We start from the raw sequence: 25,254 nt of genomic DNA on the forward strand, positions 1-25,254 counted from the left end.
AACATGCGCATCCTTACATTTGCATACAGACTCTGTTTTAAATATATTCCCATTTCTTTAGAAATTTAGAAAAATACAGAAAAAATACATTCTTGTTTTTGCTTTGTGACTTTAGGCAAGGTGAAGAAACTTGTCAAACACAAACAATGGGCGGAATTCTCTGACCCCCCGCAGAGTCGGGGAATCGCCCGGGGCCGGCGTAAATCCCGCCCCCGCCGTGGCCGGAATTCTCCCCCACCCGGGAATTGGCGGGGGTGGGAATCACGCTGCGCCGATCGGCGTGCACCCGCAGCGATTCTCCGCCCCGTGATGGGCCGAAGTCCCGCCACTGAGAGGCCAATCCCGCTGACGTGGTTTCAAATACCTCTGGTGGCGGCGGGATTGGCAGCGCGAGCGGGCCCCTGGGGTCCTGGGGGGGCGCGGGGCATTCGGACCTCGGGGGGGGGGGGGGGGGGGGGGGGCGGTGGCCTAGCCCGCGATCAGGGCCCACCGATCGGCGGGCGGGCCAGTGCCATGGGGGCACTCTTTTTCTTCCGCCACCGCCATGGTAGAGGCCATGGCGGAGGTGGAAGAGAACCCCCCTATCGCACATGCGCCGCTGGTGACGTCAGCGGCCACTGACGTACCGGCGCATGCGTGAACCAGCGAAGGCCTTTCGGCCAGCCCCGATGCCGGGATGTGGGCGTCAAATGCCGTTGGCGCTGGTTTTGGCGCCAGTCGGCGTGGCGCCAACCACTCCGGCGCGGGCCTAGCCCCTAAACATAGAACATAGAACAGTACAGCACAGAACAGGCCCTTCGGCCCTCGATGTTGTGCCGAGCAACTATCACCCTACTCAAACCCACGTATCCACCGTATACCTGTAACCCAACAGCGCCCCCCTTAACCTTACTTTTTAGGACACTACGGGCAATGTAGCATGGCCAATCCACCTAACCCACACATCTTTGGACTGTGGGAGGAAACCGGAGTACCCGGAGGAAACCCACGCACACATAGAACATAGAACATAGAACAGTACAGCACAGAACAGGCCCTTCGGCCCTCAATGTTGTGCCGAGCAATGATCACCCTACTCAAACCCACGTATCCACCCTATACCCGTAACCCAACAACCCACCCCCCTTAACCCTACTTTTTAGGACACTACGGGCAATTTAGCATGGCCAATCCACCTAACCCGCACATCTTTGGACTGTGGGAGGAAACCGGAGCACCCGGAGGAAACCCACGCACACACGGGGAGGACGTGCAGATTCCGCACAGACAGTGACCCAGCCGGGAATCGAACCTGGGACCCTGGAGCTGTGAAGCATTTATGCTAACCACCATGCTACCGTGCTGCCCTGTGTGGAGAATTCCGCACCTTTGGGGAGGCCCGACGCCGGAGTGGTTGGCGCTACTCCGCTACGCCGGGATCCCCCGCCCCGCCGGGTAGGGGAGAATCCCTGCCAATGTCACAATATTTCTGATGGGTTCCACTGCATTGCTTTATCCAAACACCCAAATCACCTCATGCTCCATTCTCACCAAAAGCACTTACTTGCTGGTTTCCAAGAGAATGGTGACACAAAGTGATGACTGTGTAGGATTCTTCCTGTGTGTCAGCCGTATTGATTGGCCACATTTGATAATTATTCCTTGCTGACAAATCTGGCCTGGCTTCCTTCTCACTGCCCAGTAGCTTTACTGTTATCAGATACATCCACCCCAGTCACAGACTGCTGACCACTTCCCAACCCACACTTTATGTCGTGGGACTGCAACTGGATGTTGTGCTGGCCACTGAGCAGCTTGACCACAGAGCCACCGGTCACATATTGCCGATCGGTGGCGGGCAATGAGCCTGTCTGGAGGTCCCAGACCGATGCGGAAAACCATTAAAACAACACGCATGCAAACACCCATGCAGCAATCAGAAGCGTCATTGAACGGTGAATCAGCTTACTAAACATGTGCTTATGGTGCCTGGACCGCTCTGGTGGGGCTCTCCAATTATAGCCCCAGGAGAGTCTTGAGCATCGCGCTGGCCTGCTGCACCCTGCACAACATCGCACAGCAGAGGGGCAAGATGCTGGAGGAGAATGGGAGGTCTCATATGACGAGGAGGGTGTCCGGGAAGAATTGGGCTCAGTGCTGGTGCTGGCAGGCAGGCTGCCCAACATGTGCTCCAGGGTTGCTAACAACGGGACAACCTCATCACCTCCCGAATTGCAAACTAAGAGACCTGGCCACTGGCAGCTCCTCCGCCCAGTCCCACCTCTTCATTACCCTCCCCAACTCCTTCCAAATGGAACATCCTTCCTCATAACTGCACACATCTTTCCTGTCCCATAGCCCTTTACTCCAACTTCCCTGTTCCTCCTCCCTTCACTGCACCTTTCCTATCATTCCCCCCTTCACTCCACCTTTCCTATTCCTCCACCCTTCACTCCAGCTGTCCTAGCCCTCCTCCCTTCACTCCACCTTTCCTATTCCTCCACCCTTCACTCCACCTTTCCTAGCCCTCCTCCCTTCACCACCTTTCCTATTCCTCCACCCTTCACTCCAGCTGTTCTAGCCCTCCTCCCTTCACTCCACCTTTCCTATTCCTCCACCCTTCACTCCACCTTTCCTAGCCCTCCTCCCTTCACTCCACCTTTCCTATTCCTCCACCCTTCACTCCACCTTTCCTAGCCCTCCTCCCTTCACTCCACCTTTCCTATTCCTCCACCCTTCACTCCAGCTGTCCTAGCCCTCCTCCCTTCACTCCACCTTTCCTATTCCTCCACCCTTCACTCCACCTTTCCTAGCCCTCCTCCCTTCACTCCACCTTTCCTATTCCTCCACCCTTCACTCCACCTTTCCTAGCCCTCCTCCCTTCACTCCACATTTCCTCGCTCTCCGTCCTTCAGGCCACATTCCCTGTCCCTCCTCCACTTACTTCACCCTCCTTGTCCCTTCTCCCTTCATTCCACCTTCCCTGTCCCACAGCCCTTCACTCAAACCCTAGCTCTCCTGTCGTCTCTGAGGGTCCTACCATCATCACTAAAGGATGTTGGCCCTGGGCTGGCAGTATCAGCGGGTCTTGTCCACTGGGCGGAGGGTGATGATGACTCGCTGTGAGGTAAACTCTGGTGCTCCTCGTTGTTTGACAAAGTCAGACTCCTGCATTTGGGATCACCTTCCACTGTCTGTATGTTTGCTGACCAATCCATCTTACGGACCATGTATCCTTTGGGAAGGTGGGGGAGGGGGGGGGAGGTGAAGCGGGATTCCGGAGATGGTGAGTTAGGGCTCACTCGCTGTGTAAGCTCTCATACAAGGTGGCCTCATGCTTCTGTCCCTGTTCCCTGCCACCTCTCACTGAGGGTGACCCCAGGCGGAACTTTCAAGTGCCAAGAGAGCCCTGCCCTATGCCAACTTCCAGCCATCACCCTCCCCAACACCCACAAATCAAGCCCCCCTCCACCCAAAACATCCATGCCCCCTCCCAACTTCCCACACCCCCAACCAGCAGACCTCTGCATCCAGCCCTAACACCCTTCAGAGAGAGGATAAAGGCAGGCCAGAATGTTGGTGAAAATATGGTTACTGTTGGATCGGTACATTGTTGTGCACTGACCCCTAACTAACACCTATGTCCTACACTTGTGCCAACTTAAGGGGAGTCTAACTTTCTAATAATAGAGATGGGTTGGAAAAGTTTCATGAGAATGGTTCCTTGGATAGGGAGCTTACATTACATAGAAAGATTGGAGAACCTGGGATTTTCTTCTTGAAAAGGTTTTTGAAGAGATTTAATAGAGGTGTTCAAAATCATGAGGGGCCGGGACAAAGTAGATAGGGAGAAACTGCTGCCACTCTTGGAAGGGTCAAGGAACCAGAACCAGAGAACAGAGAATTAAGGTAATTAACAAAAGAAACAATGGTGACGACATGAGGAAAAGCTTTTTCACACAGTGAGTGGTTAGGATCTAGAGCGCACTGACTGAGGATATGGTGGAGGTGGGTTCATTGAGGCTTTCAAAAGGAAATTGGATCATCTTCAGAAGAGGAAATATTTGCATGGCTGCAGGGATAAAGCAAGGGAGTAACATGAGGAGAATTGTTCCTTCCGAGGGTCAGTGCAGACACAATATGATGAGTGGCCCCTTCATGCATTGTAACCATTTTATGATTCTATGATTCTACACGTCAGACAGAATTTGTGGAGAGAACAATAGCATTATTCAGGACTTCAACACATCCTCACCCAATTTGCACTGGTGCAATCCTCACACACACATCTTGCCAGGTAGTTTACCATTACAGCCATATGCCATTTTGCTCCACACTCAGACTCATGCTGGATGGGTTAGCACACAACTAAATGCAGAAGAAGCTAACCTGTTAGGGGCAGGCATGGGTGGACGACCTCAACTTCATGCAGATGTCAGTGGCTTCATTGGAGCAGATGTGTTTGAGGCTGTGGCCAGTGATGGGACTGAAAGGATCAAAAATGTTGGGATGCTCACACTTAACCCTCCTTCTCATATCCAACTTACCCCCATCGCACAATCTCTTCTGAATTTGCTTCCAAACAATTTAGAAGATGATTTCCGGTGACGGCCATGGAGTGAGTGGTCGCACATTTGGCAGCTCCCGCTCATGGTGGATATTTTGGGCCTTTTCCCTGTTCGTAGGGATGAAGTTTGGAAGTGCAGGAGTGATCGGAGAAAGTGAGAATCCACTGGTGTGGCTGGTGGATGAATCCACAGACCATAAGTGGGTCGAGAAGAAGGGAGCTGGTGGAGCAGGAGAATCTTTGTGCGCTACAGGTCAAGATTGCGGAGGGTGAAGGGCCTGTCCTGCCCGCCCGCCCAGTGGTCTTTTTTGCTATTAGTGTCACAAGTAGGCTTGCATTAACACTGCAATGAAGTTATTGTGAAAATCCCCTAGTCACCACACTGCGGCACCTGTTCGTAAACACGGAGATAATTCTGAATGTCTAATTCACCTAACAAGCAGGTCTTTGGGACTTGTGGGAGGAAACCGGAGGAAACCCACACAGACATGGGGAGAACGTGCAGACTCTGTACAGACAGTGACCCAAGCCTGGAATCGAAGCCAGGTCCTGGCAACGGAGCAAATGGTGGACTTCTTGAACGGAAAGTTCAGCCAGCAGAGGAGGGAATCCCACGAGGACCTAACCGGGCTGCTAGAGCCGCTAAAAGTGGGGATTGACCGCGTGGAGTAGAGACTGGAGTCCCAAGGCCAGGCGATTCACAAAGTGGAGGAGACGGAGGGGGAGCACGAGGAGCAGCTCGCCTTGTTGGTGACCGAGATGGGTTGAGGCGGGAGATCCAAACACCGCTGAAGGAGAAGCTGGAGGATCTGGAGAACCACTCCAGGAAACAAAACCTGTGGATCGTGGGGATGCCCGAAGGTACTGAAGGAGCGGATGCCAGCACGTATGTGGCCAAGGTGCTGGAAAAGTTGATGGGGGGAGGAGCCCTCGACTGGCCCCTGGAGATCGACCGAACGCACAGGACGCTGAAGAGGAGGTTGCAGATGGGTGAGCCACTGAAGGTAATGGTGGCGCGGCTGCACCATTTCCTGGAAAGGGGAAAGATTTTGCAATGGGCGAGGCAGTCGAGGAAGTGCATCTGTGAAAGGAACGAGCTGTGGGTGTACCTGAACCTGGGTGCAGAACTGGCGAAGAGGAGGGACCGGGTCAAGGCTGCCCTCTTTAAGAATGAGTTGAAGTTCTGGATGTTGTAACCTGCCTGGCTCTGGGTGACATTCTAGAATCGGGAGCATTATTTGGAACGCAAGAGGTGACTGAATTTCTGAGGGGCAACGGGCTGGCAGGGGAAGGAGGACATTGAACATTTCTCCTTTAAAATGTTTTGTGGGGCTTGGTGGTGTGATGCTTGGGGAACTTCACGGGTGACACCTTTTTTCTGTTTCTTTGTTTTGTGGGGGAGTGTGAATGGGGAGGAAGGGGAATTAGGGGGGTCGAGGGCTTGGAGGCCTTGGGTGGGGGCTGCCAGGTTAGCTGGGCAGGTTAGTTAACGGGAGCGCAGTGGCGGCTGGTCAGGTGGTTGGTGCAGGGGAGGGGATGAGTTTGATGTTTTATTTGAGGAGGTGGGGAGGGGGGAGCGCGCTGCTGCTAACAAGGCGTGGTTGCTGCGACATAGCAAGAAAGGAGGTGGTGACAGTGGACATCCAAGGATCTGCCAGGAGGTCGCATGAGACGGACTGCGGGCAGACCCAAAAAGGGATATTTTTGATCGGCATAGGAGGTAGCCAGGTAACTCCCCCCAATCAGGCTGGTCATGTCGAACGTGAGGTGGCTGATTGAGCCGGTCAAATGGTCACGGGTGTTCGCGCACTTGAGGAGTTTGAAGGTGGACGTGGCTTTTTTACAAGAGACGCATTTAAAGATAAGGGCCTGGATTCTCCGCACCCCAACGGCGAAATCGTGGGCAGTGCCGGGCGGAGAATCCAGTTTGATGCCGTAATCAGGCCCAGTGCCAGTTCGGCGATTCTCCGGGCACAAAAAATCGGCATCACCAGGGTGTACGCCGTGACACCAGGGGCCATTGCCAGAAGCCCGCTCAGCAATCCTCCGCCCCCGACCGGCCGAGTTCCCGACTGCGTGGAACTAACCTGCTATTGCCGGTCAGGATGCTCTGGTCGAGGGCAGGTGGATCGGAGGCCAGAAGGGTACTTATAGGCAGCCGGGGATTTAATGTGCGAGGTTTGATGGTCAGGCGCACGGCCGATTGGGGTGTCTCCTTTGTGGGTCTACCTCCGCGGTCAGAGACTGCCGTGGAGCACGGCGCTGCCGCAGGAGGCTGCCGCCATGCGCATGTGCAGCCTCTGACCCGGAAATGTAGTGGCCCGTATCTGCAAAAAAAGTTGCAAGATTCACTCTGGGTCCCTGCTAGCCCCCTGCAGGGCTCTGAGTTCGTTTCATTTTTTTGCAGGATTTTCAGGAGTGAATTCCACCGTTTTGATGCCAGTGTGGGGACATTGTCTCAATAATGGAGAATCCAGCCCAGACAAGGCTGAGGAAACGATGGGTAGGGCCTGGGACCTGTAAGTTGTTGCTCGTTCTGGGTGAGTGTGCTTAACACTCAATTTGGCTCTGTTTCGTTACTTATCTCTGGAGTCGCCAGGTATCGTTAAGATACCGCCACAAGTTTCAAGGTCAAGTTCAAAGCAATAAAACCATACACCAATTAGTAAGTTCAAACAAATGAGTTTATTATAATACAATTATAATCTACTCATGCACACGCTAAGATGACTAAACTATTCCTACCACTAAATAAACCAATACTTATCTTAAAGGGAACTGCCGGATCAGGGGACAAGGCCTCTTGCTCTGCACTGGTCCGCAGACTTCAGGTTGGTACGGGTTAAAAAGGGGTCAGAAGTGTCTATCTCTGGTAGCGATTGTTGTGAGACACTTACTTGCTGGCGGCTGCTGTCCCAAACCTCTCCTCTCTCTCGGTCAAGGTCTTCTTCGGTAAAAGGCTGGTCGAGAGGGCTGGTCAAGAGAGGAGGGCTGGTCAAGAAGAACAAACTAAGTTTGGGACCTGTCTTTTATAGGTCCTAGGGCTTCGCGCCCTTTTGGGCGGACACTCTACCTGCTGGGAATCAATTGGGTCTCTTCCCTAATTTGTTTGAATCCCCCCAATACTGAGGCTGTCCCTCAGCTACTGGGCAGGACTTCAGGTGCTTTGTTTTCGAACCCTGCTGGTGCCGGGGTGTCTGGTTTCCCATACACTGTTGCAATCACTTCCCTATTTGTGTCCATTTACCCTGGGAACGTTCCATTACTATGTTAACTAACCTGGAGATTGCCTCATTAGTATGCGGAATGTTTGTTTCGGTGCTGTCTGCTCTCTTAGCAGACAGAATACACAGTGGCTTGTTGCAGCCTGCTTGTGCTGCAAACTTTGTCCATTTTAACCTGCAAGCTTTGCGTTCCTCCATTTTGTATTGAGGGAATGGCCAACTTCGGTGGCTACAAGGTGAGGGAGGTAGCAGTGCTGGTAGATAAGCGGGTGGCGTTCGAGGTGGGGAGCATTTGGGCAGATTCGAGGGGAAGATGGATGTGGTGTTGTTAGCTGTATAGGGCTACCAGAATATCAGAAATTCAACTGCATGAACCTGTTCAGAGTATCATAGAATTCCTTTCGTCCAGAAGGAAGCCATTCGGCCCATCAAATCAGCACCAACTGTAATGTTCTTGTTGGATGGCCTGATTTATATTACAAGAAAAATTGTAGCTAAAGCTAGAAATGATTTATTAACATTAACCGTGGGTCAACTATATACAAAATAACAGATGAATAATAGCATGAACCTGCACAAGCTACCTCTCTCCCAGCTCCCTCATCAGTCTGAGGTCACCTGACTCTAACATTCATTTATATACTAATGAGACTCCTAGTGTCAGTCAGTGAATTACAACACAACCATGATATAACTACATCGACCCTCTGAAAGAAACACACCACACAGACCCACTCCTCGGCCCTATCCATGCAATCCTACCTAGGGGCAATTTAGCATAGCCAATCTACCTAACCTAGACATCTTTGAACTGTGATAGGAAACCGGAGCATCCGGAGGAACCCCACCCAGACACTGGAAGAAGATGCCAACTCCATACAGTCACCTGAGGTCAGAATCGAACTCGGATCCTGGAGCTGTGAGGCAGCAGTGCTAACCACTGTGCCACCATGCCTCCCCCTCATCAACTGATAAATCAGGAAGTGGAACCCTTTGCAGTCACATCTTTGCATTTATATCTGGCACAATAGAAGTGCTTTATCGTATGAATAAAAGTCCCATGGATATAGTCTCTGTAGTTACAATAAATTGAAATGTGTACAACTCGCTAGCTTGAGCCACATTACACAGTAGTCATAGAGAAATTGTGCAATGATGTGTCCTGAGATTATGAACCCAGGTAACGATCAAAAACTAATTTTAATATCATACTGGAGACAAATAAATACCATTGCATCAACAATAATATGATGCTATGATGGAAACTAGAGTAAGACTGGTTTTATGACTCACGACTGTTGGGTTGACACTGCATTAACTTTGCATGAAAGGATTACGAGCTGGAGATACAGCTATAACATCACAGCACTAATTCTTGGGCTGGACTCACAGATGATAGCTCCCAAATGGAATTGAGGAATTGAGGAATTTGGAGGCTTTCATGCAAAGTTAAACATGTATTAAATTAATTTCAAAGGAAATATGTACTTTACGAAAATGTAGACTCTTATTATATTACCATTATGTATCAGTTAACAGGCACAGATAATAGGAGCATAAGAACAGAAGCATAAGGAGCAGGCATAGGCCATACGGCCTTTTGAGTCTGCTCCGTCATTCAATAAATTCATGCCTAATCCGATCTTGGTCTCAAATCCACTTTACCTGACTCCCCTACACTTTCTATGTCAGCCTTGAACATATTCAATGACTCAATGTTCACAGTTCTCTGAGGTAAGAATTCCAAAGATTCATGACCCATTAAGAGAGGAAACTCCTGCTAATCTCTGTCTTAAATGGGCAAGTCCTTATTCTGAAACTATGCTCCTTAGTTCTAGACTCCCCTATGCCCCCCATAATAGGAAACAGCTTCTACTCTGTCAGTTCCCTCAGAACCTAATTTACGTTTCGACAAGGTTCCCTCTGACTTTTTGAAATTGCAAAAAGTGCAGACCCAAACTACATCTTTTGCTTGGAAGACAACTCCTTCATCTCAGATTGAACATAGCAAACCTCCTCTAAACTGCTGCCAGTGTAAGTATATCTCTTCTTAAATAAGGAGTACAAAATTGTGTGCAGTTCTCTGTGTGTGGTCTCACCAATGTCCTGTACAGTTGTAGCACAGCTTTGCTACCTTTATCCTCCATTCACCTTGCAAAGGCAGAGGTGGTCCACCATTGGCTATTAGCAGAAGCCGCCGTGGGCGGTTGCCTTCAGTAGGACTGATCTTGCCAGAAGGAAGGGCCAGAAGACCCAGCCCCCTGATTTGCTGTACATTTATGCTAACTTTTTGTGTTTCATGTACAAGGACAGCTGGATCCCTCTTTTGCAGCATTCTATAGTCCCACTCCATTTAAATAATATTTTGCTTTCCTTTTCTTCTCACTAAAGTGTTTAAGCTTACACTTTCACACATTATACTCCATCAGCCAAATTTCTATTCACTCATTAAACCTATCTCTACTCTCTGTGTCCTTCTGACAACTTATTTTCTTTCTATCATCAGCAAATTTAGTTACAATATACTCAATGGGTGTATTTTTTCAGGATTTCTCAATAATTATGTGATGAGAGTTGTTATAGCACAAAATATCACTGAGGAGGTTTGTTTTATAACAAAGAGATTTATTGGAAACAACAATGAGGTTCAACTATATACAGGCTCAAAGGTATATCATACAGGTCTTCTTTACTCCTTGGCTCCTGGGTCCACACTGCCCAGGCCCATTACCAGGGCCCCGCACATTTTTTCCATTGGGCGAGGTTCAGCCGCTCTGATGCGATAGGCCCCGAGAGGGTCACGTAGCCCACAAAAGACTGCTTAGAGTCAGTGGACTGGTCGATATTTTAAAACTCTGCCACCAGCCTGAACGTGTACACCACTACAGTAACTGACTTCATTAGTAAGTGTGTAGAGGACTGTGCGACAAAGAATGGTTTCCCAACCGGAAACCCTGGATGAACATGGATATCCACTGCTTGCTGAAGTCTAGGTCTGAGGCGTTCAAGTCAGGCGACCCTGACCTAAACAAGAAAGCCAGATATGATCTAAGGAGATCCATCAAAGATGCCAAAAGACAGTACCGGACAAAGTTCGAGTCCCAGGCTAGCCACAGACCTCCGCCAACTATGGCAAGGTCTGCAATACATAACGAGCTACAAGATAAAATGTAAAATCACCGACTCCAACTTACCCCTCCCTGATGAGCTCAACGCATTCTATGCCCACTTTGAATAAAAGGTCAGCAAGAGCCCAACCTCCATCCCAGAAGCCTCGGATGAACGTGTATCTGAGGTCACCATTGTAGATGTCAGAGCAGCTTTCTCGAAGGTCAACCCATGGAAAGCCACTGGCTCAGTTGGGGTACCCGGACGAGCACGCAGGTCTTGCACAGATCAGCTGGTGGGGATACTCGCAGACATAGAATCATGGAATTTACAGTGCAGAAGAAGGCCATTCGGCCTATCAAGTCTGCACCGGCCCTTAAAAAGAGCACCCTACAGAAGCCTATACCTCCGCCCTATCCCCGTAACCCAGTAATGCACCCCACCTTTTTGGACACTCAGGGCAATTTAGCACAGCCAATCCACCTAACCTGCACATCTTTGGACATGGGAGGAAACCGGAGCACCCGGAGGAAACCCACGCAGACACAGTGAGAACATGCAGACTCCGCACAGACAGTGACCCAAGCTGGGAATCGAACCTGGGACCTTGGAGCTGTGAAGCAACAGTGCTAACCACTGTGCTACCGTGTTGCCCACATCTTCAACCTCTCCTTACAACAAGCTGAGGTCCATATCTGCTGCAAGAAGATGACCATCATCCCTGTGGCAAAGAAAAAACAAACAACATGCGTTAATGACTATCGGCCAGTGACTCTGACATCCATCATTATGAAGTGCTTCGAAAGGTTTGTCATGGTGCAGATCAACTCCAGCCTCCTGGATTGCCTTGATCCACTACAGTTTGCCTACTGCTGCAACAGGTCCACAGCAGACGCCATTTCCCTGGCCCTGCTTTCAATCCTGGAACACCTAGATAACAGACATCTATGTCAGACTCATATTTATTTACTACAGCTCAGCCTTCAACAGCATTATTCCTACAAACTCATCTCTAAACTCCGTGGCTTGGGCCTCAACTCCTCCCTCTTCAACTGGATCCTGAACTTCCTAACCCACAGGCCACAATCAGTAAGGATAGGCAATAACACCTACTCCATGATCATCCTCAACACCGGTGCCCCACAAGGCTGTGTGCTCAGTGCCCTACTATACTGCTTATACACCTATGATAGTGCGGCCAAATTCCCCTCCAACTCGATTTTCAAGTTTGTTGATGACACCACCGTAGTGGGTATGATCTCAAACAATGACAAGACAGAGTACAGGAATGAGATAGAGAATCTCGTGAACTGGTGCAACGACAATTATTTCTCCCTTAATGTCAACAAAATGAAGGAGATTGTCATCAATTTCAGGAAGCCTGGTGAAGAACATGCCCCTGTCTACATCAATGGGAACGAAGTAGAAAGGGTTGAGAGCTTCAGGTTTTTAGATGTCCACATCACCAACAACCTGTCCTGGTCCCCCCATGCCGACACGATAGTTAAGAAAGCCCACCAACGACTCTACTTTCTCAGAAATCTAAGGAAATTTGGCATGTCAGCTATGACTCTCACCAACGTTTACAGATGCACCATTGAAAGCATTCTTTCTGGTTGTATCACAGCCTGGTATGGATCCTGCTCTGCCCAAGACTGCATGAAACTACAAAAGGTTGTGAATCTAGCCCAATCCATCACGCAAACCAGCCCCCCCATCCATTGACTCTGTCTACAATTCCCGCTGCCTCGGAAAGGCAGCCAACATAATTAAGGACCCTAGATATACTCTCTTCCACCTTCCGTCAGGAAAAAGATACAAAAGTTTGAGGTCATGCACCAAGCGACTCAAGAACAGCTTCTTCCCTGCTGCCATCAGACCTATGAAGGACCTACCTCATATTAAGTTGATCTTTTCTCTGCACCCTAGCTAAGACTGTAACATTCCATTCTGCAGTCTCTCCTTCTTTCCCTATGTACGATATGCGTTGTCTGTATGGCATGCAAAAAACAATACTTTTCACTGAATACTAATACATGTGACAATAATAAATCAAATCAAAAGATCACCCTTAAAGAAGCCACACTACAACAAGGTATGGAAACGCCGCAAAATAATGTGTAAATGGGATTACTGCTATTTTTCTTCCACTGTGGTTTTGATGACTTTTCCACTAAAGTTACAGTTGACAAGTGGGACAACCCCTGTGAAAATTCACTGTATCCCCCAATCTCCAATGTATTTAAAATTCACCCCTTCCCCCAATCCCCTTTGCAGTGTAAACCAAGATTGTGTGAGAATACTTCTTCAGGAAGCCTAACACTGTCTCTCTTCCAAGTTGGATGGGCCTTGATTCAAGATGTCTGCTTCAACTTTAGTTTGCTCTGCCACAGAGGAAAATGATTTGCAATGTCATTAAATTGCACAGAAATGCATTCAGATTTAATTTAGATTGCTAAATTAGATCTATAATTTGACACACTTGGAATCTCACTCAGTGATGTTGCTAAATGGTCATTTGTTTATTTTGCAAGAGCCATGTCTGAGGATCTGTGCTTCACAGCAATGTTCCAATGTTCTGCTTTACTAATTCTTTAAATAAGCTACCAAAGAGATATGAATGTAATTTATAAAACAGAGTATTAATAAGCTTGATGCTTCTGAGGTATATAACAGGCAATCATTTACCTCAGGACTGAAGGGAATAAGCCATGAAGTTACTGTATTCTAAAAATTTGTCTCAGCCAACAAAACCACAAAGTAAAAAGAAATGGGCCAGCATTGGTGTCAAAAGTGCCACAAGGAATCATTCAGGGAAACCACTTCAATGGAATTTTTCATCTTAAATTCGAAGAAGGAGACACTGTTCTTCCATCATAAATTTGATCTTAGTATTAGACCAAGACAAGAGATACTTATGAATCATGGTTACTGCAGAAAGTTTGTTCACCACTCAGCTCCTTAGTAACCACTTTGAATATTTGAATACTTCACATGGTTCTGCGGATAATTATGCTGGTGTTATGTAAAGCAGATAATTAAGGGAACAAAATTATCACTTCTTTCAACCGATATAACCAGCTAATGACAATACATTTGTCTATTCCAAGTGATTCAAATTAAACAGCACATATTATAAGTTACCTAACAATTTCCAAGAGTCACCTCACCACTTGCTATTGCAGGAGCTGAATTGATGAGAATGAAATTGAATTATAAAAGCGGAAGAGGAAGCCATCTTTTATCTTATCATGCTCTTTCCATGTAAAGGATTGGCGTGATGAGTAATAATCAAAAAAAATCTTTCACAATTTACGAATATGGAATACAATTATTTAACATGATTTATTACAATATTAATCTCACACATTTGCTCTCCAAGCTTAGGACATTTATTGCTTTAATTGCATCGAACGTGTCTTTATAAACAACCCAAATTGTAATTGTTCCACTACAAGAATGCAATCTTCTAGAATCTAAGCAAATTAGTTTCTACCCCCAATACACATACATTACATTTCATGTTTTAAATAAACCAGCAGTGAGCTTACAGATTCTAATCAGAATGCTTTAATATTCCTGCATGATTAATTATGCTTGTATGTGTTGATAATTTTATTTCCTGTGTAATGAGGAGCATGCAATCAACCCTATTCAAGTAAATAATGCATTAATGTTTTTCCAATTACAATTTATCTTGCAACTTAAGCCGATGCCATTTTATTTTTATGAATATGTTGCATCAATTTTCCCTTTGAATCCACTGCTTCAGAATATCCATTGGAGTTTGTTGGCTTTATTCAGATACAATGACCTCGAAATGTTGAGGCATCATTCGCTTACAGATGCATTGAAATTTAGAGCACAGGATGCATTTGGCCATATGGTTATACCAGTCTTTTGCTCGAGAAATCTTAATGTAATCTTTCTACTCTGCTCATTAAAACACTGTGGGCGAAATTCTCCGCACCCGCGGAAAGTCGTAAAACCGTTGTAAAAATCGGGAGCGTTTTACGACGGTCGCGAAGGCTCATTTCCCGACGGATTCACTTCCTGGAAATGGGCTAGTAGCGCGGCCGCGTCAATTACGTGCGTGATGACGACGGAACGCGACGACGACACGATCACGCCCACGTGACGCCGCCCGACGCCGTAAAAAGGCGCGGGCGACCACAGAATCTGTCGGGCAGGATGCCGGAGCCGAGGAGAGCTGCTCCTCGCTTTGTAGATGCTGACGTCGAGGCGCTGCTCGATGCCGTGGAGCAGAGGAGGGGCATCATCCGCCCGCGGAGAGGGCATCGCCAACCTGCCAGCGCGGTACGCCAGGCCTGGCGTGATGTGGCTGCTGCCGTCAGTGCTGTGGGGCAGACCCCTCGCTCAGCAGAGCAATGTAGGAAGAAGCTACACGACCTCACCAGGTCTGCCAGGGTAAGTGCCATGAGGGTGCCCCCTAGTCACAACCATCCCTCCCCCTTAACTTAAGCACCCCCCCCCCCCCCCCCCCGGCACGGGAGGGGGGGGGGGGGGGGGGGGAGAGGGATTGGGGCAGAGTTATTTGAGGGTGGTTCACAAAGTTGTCACAGACCCAGCGTTCTGGCCCCGAGGAGAGATGCAATCGTCTTATGACAACTTGCCCCCCCCCCAAACTGTGCCAGTATCTGAACGGACTGCTGATACCTACCGTTTTGTAATGATCTACCTCTGTTCCCTCCCCCAACAGGCCAAGGCCGCTCATAACCACCGTGAGCGGCACAAGACTGGAGGGGGTTCGCCCAACCTGCACACTCTCAGCACCTTTGAACAGAGGGCCCTGGACCTTGTTGGGGGGTCTGCCACCCGCGATATCGCGCAATGCGAGGTTGGCGGAACTGCAGCAAGTGAGACAACCCTGACAAACACTCACCCCTCCCCCATCCTCTGTCCCTTCACACACCCTGCCCACTGGGACACCTCCCCCATCCTCTGTCCCTTCACAAACCCTGCCCACTGGGATACCTCCCCCATCCTCTGTCCCTTCACAAACCCTGCCTACTGGGACCATCCAGCGGCCTGCCGAGCAAATCAAAATAACCCGTCTCATTCTCTTCCCTAGGACGTGATGCCGAACGACCAGGGCCGTCTGCCTCCAGACGGAGACAGGAATCTGCCGCCACCTCACCCGGGGCCTCACAACAGAGGGTGCCCGATCAGCGGGCAGCCCTATCCGCCCCAACCCAATCTGCGGACCAGGACGCACAGAGGGTTCGAAGTCCACCACCACCACCAGAAATGGCCAGGGACAACCCTCCTGTCGCTGAGCAGCCCCACACCCTGGAGGAGGCCCTAAACATTGAGAGCGTTGGGCTTGCGGCACTGCTTTCTCCCACCACATCCATCATCCACACACCCCGGCGGGCCTATTTAATGATGAGTCTCCTGGGGCACAGTCTGGTTGGCGCATCACAGCTGAGCAGGTACAGCAGGTGGAGGTCGGAGCAACAGAGGGCCCGGACTCGCGGAGGCCAGACCAGGCCCAGGATGCAGCTGGCTCCCAGACGTTTTCTGAGTTCCTGGAGTTTATCAACCCACCCGCACAGCCGATGCCTCAGGAAACCCAGGGAAACAATGGCGGGAGGAGGGCAGCCTTCCAGACTCTGCAGACGCTGTTAGAGGAGTCGAACCGCGTCCAAGAGCAGGGAGTGGTGCCGCTCATGGCAGAGACCCAGTCCGACACCGCACGGGTGGCATCCGCGGTGGAGGCAATGGGTCAGGTTATGCAAGACGTTGGGGTTAATGTGCACGCGTCATCCTCGGCCCTGGACAGGGTTGCCCTCTCACAGGCAGCAATGTGCCAGAGCCAAAACGACATTGCCGGCGCCCTGCGGGCCATGGCCGAGTCTCAGCAGGTCATGGCCCAGTCGCAGCAGTCGGTCGCGGAGACCATCAACCGCCTGACACATGGGCTGGATGGCGTCGTGCACACACAGGTTGAGATCGCACAGTCCCTGGCAGGAATGTCTAACTCCCTGGACTCCGTCTCTGCAAACCTTCGGATCCTGGTGGATACCGTTGCAGGCCTCCAGGACTGGCAGCGCCAAGTGTCGGTGGTGCGACGGGGCACCTCCCCGCTCGCACCTCTGTCCCAAAGTGAGGCCCGGGGGCCACCGGGCTCCCCGAGGGAGGAGGAGGTTTCGGGGCCCGTCCCATTAACTCCATCACGGGACGTCCCGGAATTCTCGGCCTCCCCCCGTCCCATCCCTGGTGCATCGGGTGGGCAGCAGGCAGAGCAGGGTGGCACAATGTCACCCGAGACACCCGCAGAGCAGCCTGGCCCATCAAGGCCTGGTCGCCCCAGGAAATGCTTAGCCAAGGAGAAACGAGTCGAGGGGGGCGATTCGCAGCAATCCTCCTCCACTCCTGCTGTATCATCTGGGGAGTCACTTAGACGTAGTGGTAGGGCCCGTAAGGCAACTAAGATAGACACTGAGTAAGTTGGCACGGGTGAAGGGCACAGTTTAGTTGTAGGGGCTAGGGCACCTGTAAATAATTGTTAATATTAAACGCACTGTTCCACCTTACTTGTAATACCGTGTGATTGTTCCACAGCCACAGGAATCGTGATGGTGACCGAGTGTCGCTGGGGGTGACGGGTGGTGAAACCTCGGTGCCGGGTGTGCAGTCCCTGCCCCTACCCCCTCCCACAGCTAGCCCACGCGGGCACGTGATGGAGTGTCAGTGACGAACTCAGCGGCCACCAAGGTGGATGGTTCAGCTATTGCCATGGGTCAGACTCTCTCTAACGATTCTGAGCTCACAGCTCTTCGCAGAGCGGGCTGTCATCATTCCACATGGCACTGATCACACCCGCTGACACAGCCATCAATGTTGTGCCATTCCGTCTGCACCCAGTGATAAGCGTCATGTCGAAGTGGAGCAGTGTACACTGAGGGTGGGGGGGGGGGGGGGGTTGTGGTGGTGGCAGTTGTGTGGTGACCCTCTGCATGACTAGCGATGCAGGTGGTGGTTTGGTGTTCATCGGGGACGTCACATGCGATGCGTGAACCGTGCTGCCACCAGGGCGTCGCGTGCCCGCCGTCCTTGCCGGGTCCGTCGTGCCGCCTCCTGGACATCACCAGCACCTGGGTCGTGTCTGCGTTCTGCGCCCGCCACTCCGCCAGCCTCCTCCTCCTCCTCCTCCTCCCTCGCCTCCTCCTCCTCCTCCTCCTCCTCCTCCTCTGTGCTGGCACCACTGCCATTAGCTTCTCCCTCCTCCTCCTGCAACAGGTCATCTCCCCTCTGCATCGCGATGTTGTGCAGCGCACAGCAGACCACTACAATGCGAGCGACCCTGTCGGCCTGCTACTGCAGGGCCCCTCCGGAGCGGTCCAGGCACCTGAATCTCATCTTCAGGAGGCCAAGGCAGCGCTCCACCACACCCCTGGTTGCTGCATGGGCATCGTTGTATCGTGTTTCCGCATTGGTCTGAGGCCTCCGTATAGGTGTCATCAGCCAAGACCTCAGCGGATAACCCCTGTCGCCTAGCAACCAGCCCCTCAGCCGGGGGGGACATCCCTCAAACATCGTAGGGATGAACGACTGCACTAGTATGTAGGAGTCATGCACACTCCCTGGGAACCTTGCACAGACGTTCATGAACCTCATGTGGGGGTCGCATACCACCTGGACATTAATGGAGTATGTCCCCCTCCTGTTTGTGAACACTTCCTTGTCCACAGCAGGCGGGCGCATGGGGACGTGAACACAGTCGATTGACCCCTGAACCCTCGGTATCCCGGCCACACTGGCAAATCCACGGGCTCGTGAGTCTTGACTTGCTTGGTCCTCGGGAAAGGTGATGTAGCGGTCCGCGATGGCATAGAGGGCGTCGGTCACATCCCGGATGCACCTGTGCACCGATGACTGGGAGATCCCGGAGACGTCCCCGCTCGGAGACTGGAAGGAGCCGGTAGCATAGAAGTTCAGAGCGACCGTCACCTTGATGGCAACCGGGATCGCGTGTCCTCCCCCCGTTCCACGTGGGGCGAGGTGCGACAGGAGTTGGCAGATATGTATCACCGTCTGCCTACTCAGCCGGAGTCTTCTCCTGCAGGTGATGTCCGGCATTGTTAGGAAAGAGACCCGGACACGGTACACCCTCGGCTTTGGTCGTCGCCTCTGGCGCCGTGGCTGCACCCTCACCCTCTCCTCTTCCTCCTCCTCCTCCTCCCCCCCCCCCCCCCATGCTGCTCGACGACTGGCAACTCCTCGGCCCTTCCCTCTGCTGCTGCAGCTGGCCCTGCAGCCACTGCGGGTTGTGGGTGTGGATGCTGCTGCATCGCCAAATGCAGTACAGCGGCCCCAACCACTGCGCAGAACATAGCCGTTCTGTTCCCATACATCGTGCTAACCTACAGAAGGGTGGTGGGAGGCAGAGAAACGGGACATGTTAGACGGAGGTTAGTCGACACCTCGGCAGCCGCCAGCCATGGGATACCAGTGTGTCCCGGTGGCCTGGTCGCGCTGCTGACACGCGGTCAGCCTAACCCCTGGTCACTTTCTGCATCCAACGGCCAGTAAACTATGGCCTCCTCACGGGTGCGTCAGTGGCCTGTGTCCGGAAGCCACAGGGGAACCAGCGGCCGACCAGCGGCCGTGTCCTCGTCACCGGCACACCATGGCATGCTGGCAGACATATTGTTACGGGGTTGGACGGCTCACTCTCTACCTAACCCCCCCCCTCCGTCGCCCCCCACTGCCTCCCCCGTCTCCCCCACTGCCTCCCCCTTCGCCCCCCCACTGCCTCCCCCGTCACCCCACACTCCCCCCGCTCTGGACCCCCTCCCGTTCTCAGGGATGCCTTCCCCGTTGTGGCCAGACTCGAGCGGTGCGCTGAGCGGTGCGCTGAGCGGTGCGCTGCGCGGTGCGCAGAGTGGTGCCCTGACCTCCTCCAAGCTGTCGTCAGCCAGGCCGACTGGTTGACGAATTTAAAAAGCAGGTGTGTTTCACGACGTGCAAACAGGGCGCCATGACGTCGGGACTTCGGCCCATCGGGCCGGTGAATAGCGGGGGGGGCTATCAGTGGCGATTCTGGTCGTGTCAGGGGCGGGAAGGAGGCGTTTGTCGGGAATGGCGACTCCGACATTTTGCGGGGTTCGGAGAATAGCAGGAGGGCGTCGGAACAGCGTCGCCTTAAAAATTTCCGACGCCCGCTATTCTCCGACCCGTCGTGAGTCCGGAGAATCTCGCCCTGTATGTTACTCTACTTCCTGCCGCCATTTATTTTCCTGAACCAATCCTCCCGCACCTTCTTAGAAAGATCAACCGAAGTCAACTTTATATTCAGTCCATCATTAATGTAATACATCCCTGTAATACTAAGTTATGTGGACCAGAAAGTTCCAGCTTAAATTTCTACTTCAACTGATCTTAGCTAGGGCAGCAAGCGGGACCATACAAATTAGTTCAGTGGTCTTGAGCTGAGCAATGCAAAAAATCAGTCATAGAATTTACTTATGACATAATGTAGTGGGTTCTATCAGAACATTTGTGTGTTTGTGTGTGTGTGTGGATAAATTGGGAAGAAGTTCAGCATTATGTTTTCCATAGTTGAATAGCTGGTTGATATTTACCGTGCAGGCTCATGCATTAAGAAAATGGTCATATAGTTGAGGTATTGAAAAAAATGCCCATGACCACGACACCAGGCCCCAGTATCAACACTTTCAGAAGGAAAATAGATCAAAGGAGTAAAACAAGTTTCTGAAACGTGAAATCTATTGGGCGGGATTCTCCATTCACCGATGCCAAAATTACGTTTGTCGATTGGCCTAGAATCCCTGTTTCCGACCAAATCGGGGCGGCGCCGCTTTCGCGATGCTCTGCCCCCTCCAAAGCGGTGTATTCACAGAGGAAGCCACACGCTGTACCGATGGCCTCAGGACGTTGCCTGAGGCCCACCCCCACGATGCTCTGCCCCCGACTGACCGAATTCCCGACAGTGTTGGTCAAGTGTACGGGAACTCGGCGTGGCGGCTGCGGATTCAGTCCAGCGCCACCACAGTCAGGGGTGGGCCGATCTGTGGGCAGAGGGGACTTTGTTAGGGGCTGGGGCACTGTTGTGGTGTGGTCTGGGGCTCACGAGCCGGCCAAAGTGGGGAGGGACACGATTTTGCAGGCCGGGTCCGTGAGCGGCGGCCTCCATGTTGCACGCATGCGTGGCCATGGACCCGGCAATTCTCCGGTCCGTATCTGCAGCTACAGCCAGGTGCTCTACACTGCTCGGCTGCTAAGCCACCAACCAAACGGAGGATCGGTGGCCTTTTTTACGCCAAATTTTTGGTCGTAAAAAACCATCGTTCCCACCCCAGCATGGGGTCATAGCCTTAAAATCGGAGAATTCAGCCCATTACATTGGGAATGCTATTGTGTTTTGGATGGGATTTTAAGAGTTGAGTCATGTGATAGTCCGTGACATCATTGGCCACTTCACGGGCTTTGCCTCAATCAAGCCTTTGTACAGTTCACAGCCATTTAATAAGCCTTGGTTGATTATTGTGTTTGACCCCATGTGCTTCAGTATTACATTATTTTATTCTGCAAGTACAATACACAACAGGATAAAAATAAAACTGACGATGAGGATGGGATCAGAATTTTTTTTTCGGGAAGTGAGAAAGAAAATCGAAGCTTTCGACAGTTGATGTTGAGGAAAGTCAACAGTAGGTCAGCGATTGCACCTGGCATCGAACCGGCAAGGTTGGTGGGCAAAAATTAAAATGGAAAGGTCTAAACCTTGAATTCAAACTGGCACCCCAAGGGGTTCAGGCTGCAGAGCTTGCCTCACACAGTAGAGTAAGGCACGAAGGTAGAGTGGGACAGAGAGAAAACAATTTTGCATTGCAAGCTGCTACACTTTTCTTATTCAACATTATTAACTGAACCATTTATATGAGGGAAGTTGCAAGCAGATCCCGGTATCACTGAAAAACGATGCGAAAATTTGGCACCATGGGTCCATTTGAGGAAGAATCGAAAATTGGAAGTCACAGATGAAAAGATTTTGCTTCTGTAGCCTAGCCAACAATATTTCAGAGGATATTATGGTCCCTGTCTTCCACAGTGTTATTGGCAGTAAAACATTTGAAGTCAGGTCCAAACCGAGAAAGCGGATGACAATACCTATCAAGAATTGGTTATGACACGAGACTTCCGGTGATGGGGATGTGTTGAGTAGATTCAGGAAAGTGGCTCTCCTCCGAGAACTCAGAAAATCCGCACTTTTAGCATAAAGGTGGGGCATTAAACCTGTTGATACCCCTTTCACCTCCTCCAAGATTTTCACAACTATCGAGTAATACCCGGGAGCAACTCTTGGACCTGTAAAGATGGTAGAATCAGAAAAAGCCTAGAGAGGAAGAATTGGATGTCGGCGAGCATGTGGGATGAGTCGGAGCCAGCCACACCCTAGCAGGTTGGGTTGCTGGGGCTCACGGCGGCCTACCCACTGATAAACCAGTGGATTGACCTACTCGATGCGACGAAAACACAGGGACGCTATCAAGCTCGAAATTTTGGCAATAGTGAAGACGGGGGTTGCGAACTCCCTGGCCCTCTTCAAAGTGGCACTAGAAGAGACAGAGCAATGGTTGGATGCACAATCAGAGACCTGGAAAAAGTGGCTACCAACCAAAGTGACCGAATCATCTCCTTGGAGACACAAATGGCAAGCTTGGTGGCGACACAAGGGACACTGAAGAGGAAGGTCACGGACCAGGAGAACTGGTCGCGCTGCCAAAACCTCTGCACCATAGGTCTGCCAGCGAGCATTGATGGCAGGAACCCCATGGAATATGTGGCCCAGATGCTGGGTAAGTTGGTCGGGAGGGAGAGCTTTCCCAAACCTCTGGAGATAGAAAGAGTGCATAGGTCACTCAGACCAAAGCCTAAAGCGGGAGAACAACCAAGGGCTATCATAAGAAACCTTCACTGGTACCAGTATTAGGTGAAGATTCTGAACTGGGCAAGGCAGACACAGTCCTGCCAGTGGGAAAGCCATTGGATCAGAGTGCACCAGGACACGGGGAAGAACTGGCCAAGTGCCGCACAGAATTTAACGCAGCCAAGACAACCCTTCACAAGATTAGTATGCGATTTGGAATGTTGTACCCGGCCAAACTGAATAACCTTCCAGAGGATGGAGTACTACTTCACTGCACTGGCTGAGGCAGACAGTTTTGTGCACAGACACAGGTTGGGAAGGCAGCAGCAACAGCGGAAACAATAGAAACAAACACTGTGTAAAGAAAAAGACAATGGCGTGGGACACAACTGCCTCGCTTTCCACCTACTCTGAATCCCAGAAAAGGGTGGGGGTGGGGGGGTGAGAGCGATAAGGTGCAGGGACAGGAGAGGGAAAAGGCAGGGGAGAGGGGGGGGGAGAACACAATGGGTCGGGGAGGATAAGGATTGCTCCCAGACGAGGGCCACCGCACTAGCGACAAGCCAGCACTGGGAAGTACAGACAAGAAGGGGGGTGCCATGGCAGAGCTCCTGACAGGGAGGGAATCCCTGACAGAAGGGGGGAAGAAGTGAGACAATGGGGAGAAGGACAGGAGTGGGGGAACAAGTGGGGCCAAAAGAGGTAGACAAGAGGGGGGACTCAGGGAGGGATAGGAATGGGCAGGTGGGTAGAATGCTGGTTATTATAGGTTCCACATGGCTGGAGCGAAAACAACAACGGCAAGAACGACCATCTTGGCAGACCCCCAAACAAAGAGAAACCCCGGAATGCAGGGGCACATCCACATGGAGTAAACAACAACGGTGGCCATCTTGGGTGTTCCCCTAGACAAAGGGAAACACCTGAGTGCAGGGGCACAGCCACAAGGTAAGTATTTTTGACACAGCAGGAGTCAGGAGGGGGGTGTGGAACATAAACCCCCCATCAGGCTAGTCACCTGGATCTTCAGGGGAATTAACAGCCCAGTGAAATGATCCAGAGTCTTCACCTATCTTAAAAGTCGAAGGGCTGATGTCACCTTCCTCCATGAGACACACCTGAGGGAGAAGGACTGACTGCAGGTAAGAAAATACTGGGTGGGTCAGACATACCAATCATGTTATGGAACGAGGGTTAGGGGGGTTAGTATTTCAATCCGGCGTCGGAGGCCGCTCCTTGCCCCCTATTCTCCCACCCCCGGGAGGCTAGGAACGGCGCCGCGTCATTTACGTGCGCCGGGCCTTGACAGCGCGTAAAAGCGGCACCGCGTAAATGACGTCATCCACGCAAGCGCAGGTTGGCTGACGCCAACCCGCGCATGCGCGGTTGCCGTCCTCCCCGCAGCTGCCCCGCAAGAAATAGAGCATTGATCTTGTGGGGCGGCAGAGCAAAAGAGTGCGTCCTTCAGAGACGCCGGCCCGCCGATCGGTGGGCACCAATCGTTGGCCAGACCCCTTCTGAGCACCCCCCGGTGCTCGATCCTCCCTCCCCCCCCCCCCCCCCACAGGCCGCTGACGCAGCGTTCGCGTGCTGTCCACGCCGGCAGCGACCAGGTGTGGTTGGCGCCAGTGTGAACCCTTTGCATTGGGCAGGCCGCTCGGCCTATCCGGGCCGGAGAATCGCAGCTCGCCCGTTACAAACGGTGAGCGGCGATTCTCCGAGCGGCCTGTCGTAAATCTCGGCGCGCTGTTTTGTGGGGGGGTGGGAGAATCGCGTGTGGGTGCTGGGGCGGCGTGGCGGGACTCGCCCCGCCCCCCCCGTGATTCTCCCACCCGGCGTGGGGGGAAGGAGAACTGCACCCCAAATGTCTGCTGAATGTGATAATTACCCCATCCGGGAAGAGTACACCAGAAGTAATCATTTCCTTGGACGTAGAAAAGGCCTTTAACCGTTGAATAGAAGTACGTCCTCGAGGTACTGGAATGGTTTGGGTTCAGGCCAGGGTTCCCCCTCCTGTGTGAAACTACTGTACAGCACACTCATGGCGAGCTTGTGGACAAATACCACCAGGTCTAGATACGTCCGGCTGCACAGAGGCATGAGATAGGGATGCCCTTTATCTCCGCTACTGTTCGCCCCTCACAACCGAGCCACAGGCGATCACCCTCAGAATGGAAAAGGTTTGCAGAGGTATCCAAAGGGAAGACAGAAAGCATAGGGGCTCACTCTATGCGGATGGCATGTTCTTTTACATCTCGAAGCCCCAGGCCAGCATGGAAGGGATAGTGAAACTCCTAAAGGAGTTCAAAGCCTTCTCAGATTACAAGCAGCATGATAGCATAGTGGTTAGCACTGTGGCTTCACAGCACCAGGGTCCCAGGATCGATTCCCCACTGGGTCACTGTCTGTGCGGAGTCTGCTCCCCATGTGTGCGTGGGTTTCCTTTGGGTGCTCCGGTT

Source organism: Scyliorhinus canicula, chromosome 13, assembly GCF_902713615.1.
Source record: "Scyliorhinus canicula chromosome 13, sScyCan1.1, whole genome shotgun sequence".
Taxonomy (NCBI): Eukaryota; Metazoa; Chordata; class Chondrichthyes; order Carcharhiniformes; family Scyliorhinidae; genus Scyliorhinus; species Scyliorhinus canicula.